Source organism: Eulemur rufifrons, chromosome 17 (assembly GCF_041146395.1).
Source record: "Eulemur rufifrons isolate Redbay chromosome 17, OSU_ERuf_1, whole genome shotgun sequence".
NCBI classification, from domain to species: domain Eukaryota; kingdom Metazoa; phylum Chordata; class Mammalia; order Primates; family Lemuridae; genus Eulemur; species Eulemur rufifrons.
The window spans coordinates 55,815,358-55,827,120 of NC_090999.1; the positions used below are offsets into that span (position 1 = coordinate 55,815,358).

At 36.2% G+C, this 11,763-nt stretch overlaps 1 pseudogene; it reads right to left on the reverse strand.

Moving 5' to 3' along the window:
* Positions 1–679: 679 nt before the first annotated feature.
* On the reverse strand, positions 680–1,348 carry LOC138398035 (large ribosomal subunit protein eL15-like; annotated as a pseudogene).
* Positions 1,349–11,763: the final 10,415 nt, after the last annotated feature.

An 11,763-nucleotide genomic window follows, 5' to 3' on the forward strand; every position in this document is an offset into this window, starting at 1 on the left:
TTTTTTTTTTCAAAGAATAAACTAACCCAGGGTTTATTTTGGGTTTTATAATTAGAATTCAATTTATTAAAGTTACAAGTTCAAAAACTTAGTTCTTCCTTAACAGTGAGTTCTTATCTTTAGCTTGCAAATCTTACTATTAGAATTTTTAAGTCTAGCAACTTTTAACCATCATCTTAAAGTCCTTTTGGAACAATATTTGATACCATTTCAATCTAGTTAATGAATATACACCTTCAACTATATTTAGCTGGATTTATAAATTAAATATATTTAATATTCTTAAGTATTTCCACTGTCCAAAAGGAAATACATGTTCAAAATAAAAAGATCATCTTTCTGCATAGTAAATATTAATAATTCTAATTAATATGGCTAAGATATAAGTACTTATAATTTACCTACTATTTATATCAAATAGTATAACTTTAATTAAACTCTGTCCTCTAACACCTCATCCAAAGAGATTGCAGCTTTCTGCTTTGGTTCCAGCTGGCTGTCACTATGCTGTTGAGCATTTCCCTGAGGGAAACATCACATAAATATAGATACCACCCAGTGCGTTTCCCCTCTTCAGTTTCTGCCTCTATTACTTCCAAATAGCTGTTTTTTAAAATGAATCTGACTTTTTTTTGACTGTGCTAAATTGTGTATTAAGTATGAATTTTACAAATATTACTTATATTAGCGATAATGTAGAGCTGGAGAGTACTGTACTGTGCCTTCTCCAAGCTTCATGGGGAGAACCCCCAACAGTGTGGTGGAACTTAGGGCCCTTTCGAAGGCCAGGGCTCTTGGGGCCTGAAGATGTCAGCCCACGTATCTCCCTGTGCTTGTGGACCAGTTTGGTGATCCACTGGGTGTCCGGATTCCTTCTGAAAGCTTTATGAAATGGATCAATAAGGATAACCTCAAAAAATTTATATGTGGCATCTTCACCAACCCAATAAGAATTCAGGACTTCTTGGAGTTCCCACAGTGGCGTCCAGCTCACTCCTCGGCAACGAACTGAAAACCCGTTGCAAGCTTTAGCTCATTAATACCGCGATGCACAGGCTGTCCACAGGTGGCACCATGGCCACGTGAATCCTATATATGGCATAACCTTGCTGGGCCTTCACTTTGCAATCACTGAGCAGGTTAACAAATCGAGACCCTCTAGTTTAAGAGGTCCAGTTTAGGATCCCAGTGTGTGTGCTTTGGCTGCCGGCTGCGTGGGTGGCGGAGGAGGGGAACCTGAGGAACACAGGGACATGCAGTACTAGCAGCAGTGGACCCTCAGAAGAAAGCGCGTTACATCAGACAGCTTCTTCCTCCGTAGCTCCTGGATGTGCTTGTATGCACCCATCTTGTATGCACCTACCTGATGGCTGCCGCCAGACAGAAAGGCATGAGTCCAAAAGTTTTTAATTGTTTCTTGTGGGAGGGTTAGCCTGATACCAGCTACTTTGTCTTTACCTGAACTGGACCTCTCCAGCCAGAGGATCTGGATTTGTTAACCTGCTCAGTGATTGCAAAATGAAGGCTGTAATGATAAGTATGTCACAGATAAATACCCAATAACAAATGATACTTCTGGATAAATGATAGGCAAGGCTTGAAAATGCAAAATTCGTACTTGTCACGTGTCATACCAATAAAAGAAAATGTTTGAAATTCTATTTTGCTACCAACGAAGCTATTGGTCTGTTGTTACAACTATGTTGGCACCAAAAGAAAGACTGCTTTTTTATTTGTGTGACCCGCAGTGCTTGTGAGTTGGCAGTGGCCCAAAGTTGGCTTTTCAAAACTGTGCTCCAGAGCAGATTGGTTTTATTTTTTCTCAAGTGGCCCAGATACCCTACAAATAGCAGAGTATTGGCCTTTTAGCCTTCAAAAATAATAGATATACCCTTAGTGTGTTGGAACATTCACACAGATAATAATTGTAAATCCTATGAGTTTAAAACCATAGGGAAATCTGTCATTACTTCATTTGAAATTTATATTTCACTAATATGCATCATTAAATGTTATGGAGAAAAAGTAGCAAGAAATAAGTATAGAGAAGGATTGTGGAAGAGGAGATCATTTTCAACAAAACATTACACATAAAATGTATCTGAGAATAAGGAAAAAGAAAAGGAGATGAGATACCCACCCCTTTAATGAACTAATCTAAGCCAATTTAGCTGGCCAACAATGTTGGTCATCTCAGGTGAGTAGAGGTAGGTGGGGGTTACATGTCCCTTTTTCACCTCCATGATACCAGTTGATATTTTACCATAAAAGCAAGTTTTTCCATAGACCCAGATTCTACGTAACGTACATGTAGTAGCAAACAGACAAATATAATCATATGCTCTTGTTACCTCTGTCCATCTCTGTTCTCTGCCCCTCTGACAATCATGGTACATGAAAAATTCACCCTGAGGTCAATGCAACAATATGTTGATGGCAAGGTCACCTAACACTGAGGTGGGTCAAATGACAGAGTTGTCCTTGCAGTGGAGTGTCCCAAGGCCTTTGGAATCCTGAATCTCAAATGATTTTAATTTGGCTGTGTTGAATTTTTATGCCTTCTTTATTTATGCTCACATCCACTTTCTGGTGCTGTAGCAGAATACCACAGACTGGGTAATTTATAATGATAGGACTTTGTTTAGCTCATGCTTCTGGAGGCTGGGGAGTTCAATATCAAGGGGCTGGCTTCCATGGAGGGCCTTCAGGCCTACTCATCCCATGGTGGAAAAGCAGAGGGGCAGAAGGGCAAGTGAGCACATGGGAAGGAGAAAGGCATCAGGGGCCAGACTTGCTTTGTAACATCCCACTCCTTTGATAACTAACCCAATCCCTCAATAATTACATTAATCCATTCATGAGGGCTCCACCCTCATGACCCAATCACCTCTTATTAAGCCCTGCTTCCCAACACTGTTTTATGGGGGATTATGTTTCTAACACATAAACTTCTGTGGGACACATTTAAACCACAGCACTTGTATACATTATGCTGCTTACTGATGGATTTTAAAAGCAATTTATTACACAGACAATACTCTTTTTTTTTTTTTCCTTCTCTAAAAGTTTATTTTTCTAGGAGAAATAAGTTCTAGTGTTCTCTACCACTGGAGGATGACTATACTTAACAATAATATATAGTTTCAAATAGCTAGAAGGATATGAACGTTTTCAACACAAAGAAATCATAAGTGTTTGAGATGATGAATTTGCTAATTACCCTGATCTAATACTATTCATTATACGTATCAAAATATCACTATGTACCCCATGAATATGTAGTTATTATTTATCAACTAAAATATGGGAAAAAGTTTTTCTTTGCATGGCTCAAAGAAAACAAGCATTTACCCAGCTTCTGTGACCACTTCCTCCTGTGTATCAGAGAAGTTTCTCTCACATCTGAAGGTCTCTTGGCTCCATCATTGCAGATTTTCATTTTTCTCCATAAGTTTTTGTCTGTATATCAACAATGTCTCATAAAACTAGATAATTATATTTACCTACTCTGTCAGTACATGCTAGGGTTTACTAATGTATTCTAACCTGAACATTTCTTAACTTTCAGTTTTCAGGTGTTATAAAATGACTTACCGCTTTTCTTCAATTCTGTCATTATAATTTTGTGTGTTGAACTCACATATTTAAAAAAGACAACCTGGTACTTTTTTGATCCCTACAGATTCTCAATAGATTTCCCTATTGGCTCATAATCCACTGAACCTTCATTCAGTGACAGACAATACTGTTACCCACAATCAGATTTGTCTAGAATCTCTTTGCCCAAATGGGTAGATTTGAATCACTACTCATGCACTGAGGTTAGTCATTGCTAGTGAATAATTAACTGCTTCTCTGTAGAGAGGAAGAAAAATTCTTTACCTTCTATTCTCCTGAGTTATGGGCTGGGGTCCCTATGACAAAAGACAGATTAACAGGAGAAAAGCACACACATTTATCTAATGTAAGTTTTATGTGACATGGAAGCCTTTGTAAGGAAATGAAGACCAAAAGAAGTTGTTAAACCTAAATGTTTTTGTGTTAGTTTTGATGAGTAGTGAAGAGTTGTAGAGAAATATAATAAGACAAAGGGGATAAGAACTATGTATAATAATAAACTAGGAGAAACTTAGCAAGGCCTATTTGTTCACATACTTGTCTGTGTCCCTTTGTCTTTGAAAGTAAGGATGTTCCTTTTTTCCAGGTACGGGGAGGGTGCCTCTCACATGAGGGTCTCATGGCCTGCTTAAAGGGAAGGTCAGAAAGTCCTTCATGCACATACCATTTCTCAAATTCCTTCAGCTTAAAATATTCAATGTGCCAAGGTGCAATATTTTGGGATAGCATGTCCTGAACCCCACCATCTGCTAGGATTAAATATAGATTCACAGTCCTCAGCATCACATGCAGCTACCACCAATCAGATTTTTCAGTCAAGATATAACTTTTCATCCTTGCCTTAGTCCTTCCTCAGTTTAATATCAAACATTTATTTTATTTAAATACCTAGGAATAATCAACATTCTCCATTTCATGTATCATATGGCAGCAGACTAAGGGAATATACATTTGACATTTGCAGTTATTAAGCATTTGTATTTTTTTTTTCCCTAATGGAGATGAATAAAGTGGGAGGAAGTTCAGTCCTTAGTTCACAGCTTTAAGAGAAGTCAACATTACAGATGATTGCTTAGAAGCTGTAGCAGCAAAGAGACCACCTATGAGGAAAATAGAGATAATTACAAACAACAATCACAGCTGTTAACAGCAGCACTCATAACACATCCTCAGCATGAAAAGATTGTAACTAATGCATCAGATGTTCAGCCACACTCAGTCACTGCATTGGAACTGGAGTCTAGACAATCTATAGGCAAAGCCAACACTGATAGCATGAAAGGTAAGAATTAAAGTCCATGATTTACATTGCATGAGGAGTTTTTAATCATTTCAGAATTAAGGCCCAAAGGCTTAACTTATTTTGCATAAGAAATATATTATCTAAAGGTTACATATCAATCAACTCTGCAAATTTTCTTACCATACCTTAACATTTACTATAGATGGCACTTGACTCATTATGCTTATTTTTCTCAACTGCATAAAGGACCACCCTGCACTGCAGATATTGTGCTCTGCATTCTGTAGTTCTAAAGCCATTTAGGAAATACCTCATCGTTCCAAGACAGGGAGGTACAACTTTCAGTAGCCAAGGGCTAAATTATGTTGGACTCTTCTCCGGAAAAATAATTATGATTTATGTAAGAATATTCATTTTTAGAAATATTTATTCATTTCATTTTCTGCGAAGTATATTTAATATTGGGATTGTTTAGTAAATGTCTTTTTCCCTCTAACTTCTTTTTCATTAATTTCTCACCTAGCCCACAAGATAACCAGCAACCATGACAAATCAACTAATGTAAGAAAATAAGCCGTGTATAAAAATAATAATTGCATAAGTCCAATAGATTAATTCAAATTCTGACAAAATCACATATAATTTAAACAAATATACTTCATATGACTTTGAAATAACCAGGATAATCAGAATATATAAAATTTAGAAATAAGGTAGAGTGAGATAGTATTCTCATTGCCTCTTCACTTTGAGTTCCAAATCTGCATATCCTGTTAACATAAATTATATGCACTTGAAATGTTGATTAATACACAAAAAAGGTGTCTGTTTTTGGTAAAGTATTGTTATATAATCTGTTTGCTTACAAGACACTAAACTGCAGAAAAATATTGATGAATTTAGTTTTTTTTTAAGTGATTGTAGGTTGTGTGGTATGTAGTAAGATTTAGCTAGAGGTATACATTTGAGGGACAAAAGCATCCTAATTAGTCATAGCCTTGGTATGAATGAGTTTACATAGAGAAATGTATAGAGAAACATCTAAGTGAAGAGGAAAACAAATAACGTGTTTAAACTTAGATAACGTAAGAAGAGGCAAGGTATATTAAGGGAATTCCTGTATCATAACTTTTGTTTTCTCTTAAAAAAAAAAAAGATGAGATGGGTTTTAAAACCCTTAGTGATATTCTCTTAGAAGTCTAGAAAGCTCCATTTATTTTTCAAATCTTAGGTTTTTTCAAATCTGTTTTACCTCCTGTTAATGGTCATATTTTGGAAACTTAGACAAAAAGCTTAATTTTGCCATATGCTTGGACCCATGTCAATGTAGAGATATGACATGTGTGAGGTGGTAACAGTAAGAAAGACTGATGTCATACATCCCTTTCCCTCATCTCCTGTCTGTCAATTAATCAACAAATTAGGCAACTTTTCAGTATCTCCAAAAATAATAATGCATTCTACATATAAAGTATATTAAGTTTTCATAGAACGGTCACATATAACATTTTACGTGATCTGAACATTATTCTCAAAAGTAGAAAGAAAAGACATTCTTAGTATTAATAAGATGCTAATGACATCTCATATTTATATGGCATTTTATAATATGCAAAATGTTTTCACATGATTTTCTTATTTCAGCTTCAAATTATCAAAATATCAGGACTATTTGCAGGAGAATAAATATAAGTAGTTAATATTCACAAAAGTTGTTCAAGGTCACTTATGACCAGAGAGGTATAAATTAAAATTACCAAGAAAACATTTTTACCTATCAAATAATTGAGAGAATGATACACTCCATTTTGTCAAGGGCATGTGTAGGCAAAAAGGGTACTGTCGTACACTGCTGGTAAAGTTATAATTTGTTACACCTTTCAGGATGACATTTTGGCACAAGGACTTTATTCTGAGAAAAAATGGGAGATATAAACAAAGGTGTACATGTAAACGAATTCATTACAGAGTTATTTATAATGTGGAATATTAGAAATCACATTTATCTGGGCAAATGTAATTTAAGGCTGTCATCTTCGAACACGAGGAGACTTTGGTAATGAAGGCCTTATGAAAAGAATCCAAAGATGGAAGAAGCCTGGGATCAGAGCTGCCCTAATTGTCTGCATCCCCACATTTTATATGAGAAAAAGAAAATGTTTGAGTGAGGCGCTATTCTTTTAGGACTCTCTTATTATAGCAAAATCCACTTCTAACTGGCATAGTTATACTTGCTTGTTTATGTACGTATGAATACATTTATTTAATATTTAAAAATTGTGTTTTAGGAAACCTCCCAATGCCTTTATTGTAAGCATAGAAAGTATGTTATTAGGGAAATTGAAGGAATGAACCCAAATGGTAATAACTGACTTGGCAGCTCATCTCAAAGCCAATAGATATTGGAAACTTAAAGTTATTTTTAAAACTATTGGAACATATGTCTGTGATTAAACTGGCTTAGGTAATATCCTTTATTCTGATTCTAAGACTTGATGATCCTGAGATTTCTTTTAGCTTTATGAGTCTATGGCTGATTTAGCAGCCACGTTCATTATTTGAAGAATGTGACAAAGACCGTGTTAAATATTCCTCAAAGAGGAATTAAAGTTTTAATTATTATGGGACATGTGAGGGAAACAGATACGGAAGAGTTCCATTCCAAGCCCAAGAAATTTTTAGTGAATATTTTAAAATACCATAGTGTGCCTAGTCTGTTGGTGCTTGTTCGTTTTCACTGGGCAAAACTTTGGCCACTCAAGTTAATATAATAGTTCCAAATTAATAATGGGACACTTTCTTTTAGATACTGATTAATGCTTCCTTAATCTCCATTTAAACAAAATTGATGCTACAGAAGCCATGTAACATTTTTTGCTAGTCTACTGTGGAGGCATATTTTGTGGTATAAAGACAGTCATAACAGTAAATGAAATCTGCAAAGTTAAACTGAGTGTGTTGCGCTGCAGGAAATTCTCAGGAGTTTGTTTCCGTTAAGCTTACCCCACAGTGGTGAGCAGAAAATGCTTTTGTCTGAGCACAAGGTAGCTCCAAAGGAGAGCTCTGCCTTTCTAAAAACACCCTCAGCCCTTGGTTTCTGTTTCTATACCTCTTGTCCACTTGGTTCCTTTTCACATTGCTGCCTCCTCTTCCTCTAGCTTGCTATTCTGAGGCGTGAGCGTTCCTGAAGTTCAGTTTTCTTCCTTATACACACTCCCTTTGGGGTCTCTTTTTATGCTTGTGAGTCACCTGTTAGCTCTCTGAAGGCAGACACCAAATATATTTCTTCAGCTCTGGCTTTCAGGTTCCTCCCTGGACATCAGTGCTAAACCTTGTTTTTAAAATTAGACTTACTCTCTTTCCCCTGATGCAAGCCGTCCCTTTGATGTCCCAATTTTTGCTCTGTATCACCACTCTCCAGCCACCCAGACGCAGAAAGTCTGATATCCTCTCCTTTAATCAGACATTCCTTGGCCATGTCTCCTGAATGCATCCTTTCCTTTGCATTCCCACTGATACCACGCCGGCTCCATCCCCCGTGAGCTCTATCAATTGAGCCGAATCTGAAAGGGCCACACAGAGATTAGTTTATACTTGCTGTGCTTTCCGCCTCTCCCTCTTCCAGTTCACCCTGCATCCATCAATCTTCTTTAAGGTTAATCTCCTTCACCTTTGGGATTAAATTCCTTTATACTGCATTTGAGGGCTCATGCAATGTACCTTTTATAAACCTTTCAAGCTAATCTACTTTTCTCACACAAACCTTCCATTCCAGTCCAACTTAACTAATTGCTATTCCTTTAATGTTGTTCTTGTTCCACGTCTTTGCTCGCTCCCTCCTCCCTCCTCGAGGGAACTTTAACACAGTTTTCTCTCAACATCCTACCCATTCTTTAAGGCCCAAATTAAATTTTACCCCTTTTCACTCAGTTTTAAAGTCAACAATAAGTTTTTATAACACTTTTTGTTAGTAATCAATTTTAAAATGCTTCACTGTTTTTGTATATTTTAATATGTTTTGCTTCTATTTAGATTATAAGCTACTTGAGGGAAAGATGTTTATTTATATTTTCTACAGTTAATAGGAGGGTTCCCTATATTAGTTGGCTGATTGTTATCTGGTGATTGTCTTCTATTATATAATTTTTCACCGCCCTTCTCTCCAGGAGTAATGAGTGATTCTGAAAGTCATCATTCAATGTAGCTACCTAAATAACAGGAACTGAATTTTTCTTGATGATGTATGTACTTAGTTTTCCCCCCACTTGGGATGCTGATGCAGGTTGCAGTTTAATATTAATTTTATTCCACTCCTGGGGGGCTCTTGGGGTTATAGGGCTCTATTTATCTTTTGTAAATAATACCATCATGCTTAAAAAATTCAGTCTCAGAAAATCAGCAAAATAAATATCCTCCTTATATAAACACATGCAAAATTGCTAGATTTAAACTAGATCTGAGGACAGAGTCTGCTCCATAAGAAGATTGTTGTGTTATAATCCATAAAACTTTAAAGAAATTTTCAAGATTACAAGTAACACAAAGCCAAGTCAGGGTCCTACGTAACTAAGGAAAAGACTTTTCCCAGAAAGATAGTGTGGTCATCTTGGTCCTAGGAAACGATCTCCATGCCCCTCAACTGCCAAAGTCATGTGTGTTGACAACTAAACTAACAGCAGATTCCTTTTCAGCTTTGAAAGAAGGGGTTGGAAACTGGCAGCAGGAAAGCCAGCGCAATGGAAGAAACTGCTTTAATAAAAAAGCCACATTGTTTAATTTTCAGCATGGAGTCAAATTTTTTTGAAGACATGGAATTCATGTTCTAAAAAGCAGTTCAGGTAATAGGCAGTACCTACGCTATTCTTTTGCAAAAAAGTGTAGGAGAACATGACCAGCAAATGATTCAGTTACCGACAAAGAAATCCCTGTGAATTTAATTGTGAAATAATTTTTACATTTTTGTATATTGAAAGCAGCATTGAGTTATAGCTACCTTGGAGTTGTAAAGATCTATAGAATCCTCTCTATAAAATAATTGTTATTGATTTATCTATAAGCAGAAATATTAGAATCCAATTTTCTATAAATTGCTTTCATCAGATACTGGTGAGGATATTTCATGCACATTTCCCATATTGTCTTCATCTCCTTTTCAGCTAACCTGAACTACTAAGTATTCACTTGGTATAATTCTCCACCTCCAAATCTCTGCTCCAATGGTCTTTCCAACAGAAATGCCCCTCTTCCCTATTTCTTCCCAGATGATTGCTTTACACAGTCAATCCAATCTTAAGTCAATTAAGACATAATTAACCACACCCTTCTCTGTAACAGATAAATATGGACTCAAGTCCACCCCCAAATTATATCACAATCTCCTAGCACACACTCTATTCCAGTCACTTGATAAACATCATCTTATAAGCAAAGGGGAGCCTTCTGAAGTATATGTATCTCTATTAAAATAGTGGATATATATATAAATCCCCGTATAATTCTAATGGTGATCTAAGAAAAAATATCACTGTCTCTAATTTTTGGATCCTAAGATATTTGCTGAAAGAGCAATTTTAACATCTAGATTTCATTGTCAGGATGCCCATAAGGCATTTTTATAATACACCAAGTCTGAAATCGTTTCTCTGGCTGTTTATGGCTACTGTCTCAGCCACTTCAAGTGGAGGTTAAAGTTGATACTTGCATGGAGCTTCCTGTTCTGAAGTGGGGACAGAATTTTCTGTTCTTTGGCAGTGGGTGACTTTTTAAGTACTGCAGTGTATTGCTTGCAATCTGTACTTTGATTGCTAAGATTTTCAGACTTTGTTTCTGAAAAACTTTTGATGATTTCTTTGAAAGTTCTAGCTTCAACTTATCATGTTTATTGTATACTTAGAAATTAAAACAAACAGCTTCTGATTAGATGCTCGAGATGTTGCTGAGCAAAAGGCAAAATATAACTTTCAGGTAAGTAGGTAAAATGTCTGGACCCTAATGGATTACTTATGTAAGTAAGCTTCTTAAAAAATAATTACCGAGAGTAATTATTGTGAAATTATTGTGAAACTGTGTCTGGTACTTTACTGAAGTTATATCATCTATTTGTCATGGTGACTTTGTAAAATAGAGGGAAGTAGACCACGTTGCGGACATCTGCTGCTTTTTGAATTGCCTTTACTTTTTTCTATCTGAATCCATCCCTCCAAATAATTCTGGTAGTGTCTTCTATGACTTGTACCTTCACCTCCTTGTGACATAGATCAGACCCACCAATCTGTATCTAATCCCACCAGCCAAAGTTATCGTCCCAAAGGTAGGAACAGAGCTAAAGAAAAGCCATCCAGAACCCATTTTGGAGATTCTTGTGACTCTTGAGGGAAAGACATTTTGCCATTTCTTCTAGGTTTTCTAGTACCAAGGATATGTATACGTGAAACGGCAAGGGCTCATCTTTGCTACTCCATAGGAAGAATATTCCAGAAAATAAAGCCAACCCAGAGTTAAACAGAGCCAACAAATTATGTTAGTCCACACTTTCTTTTATTGTTGTTATTGTTGGTTTTTGTTTTTTTTGCTTTTTGGCTTAAGCCAATTTTAGTAGGGTCTCTGAAATTTACAACCAAAAGAATTCTAATTAATATTTCTTTCCCATTTTATATACAAGAGATTACCTAACCTCACCAAATATATACAGCTAGTAGAGGGCCTGGGATTTGAACACAGGTTCTTTGATTCCAGAGCCATGGTTTTATAATACTACTTGGAGAATCTTGGGACCAGTTAGTTATTTGAATATCAAAATGGCTTTGGACTATGATTCCAAATTATACAAACCATTTTCTTCCCAAGAAATTTTTGTATGCCCCTGAAATGATAAGGATAAAAGTAGCCCAGCAGATTCTAGC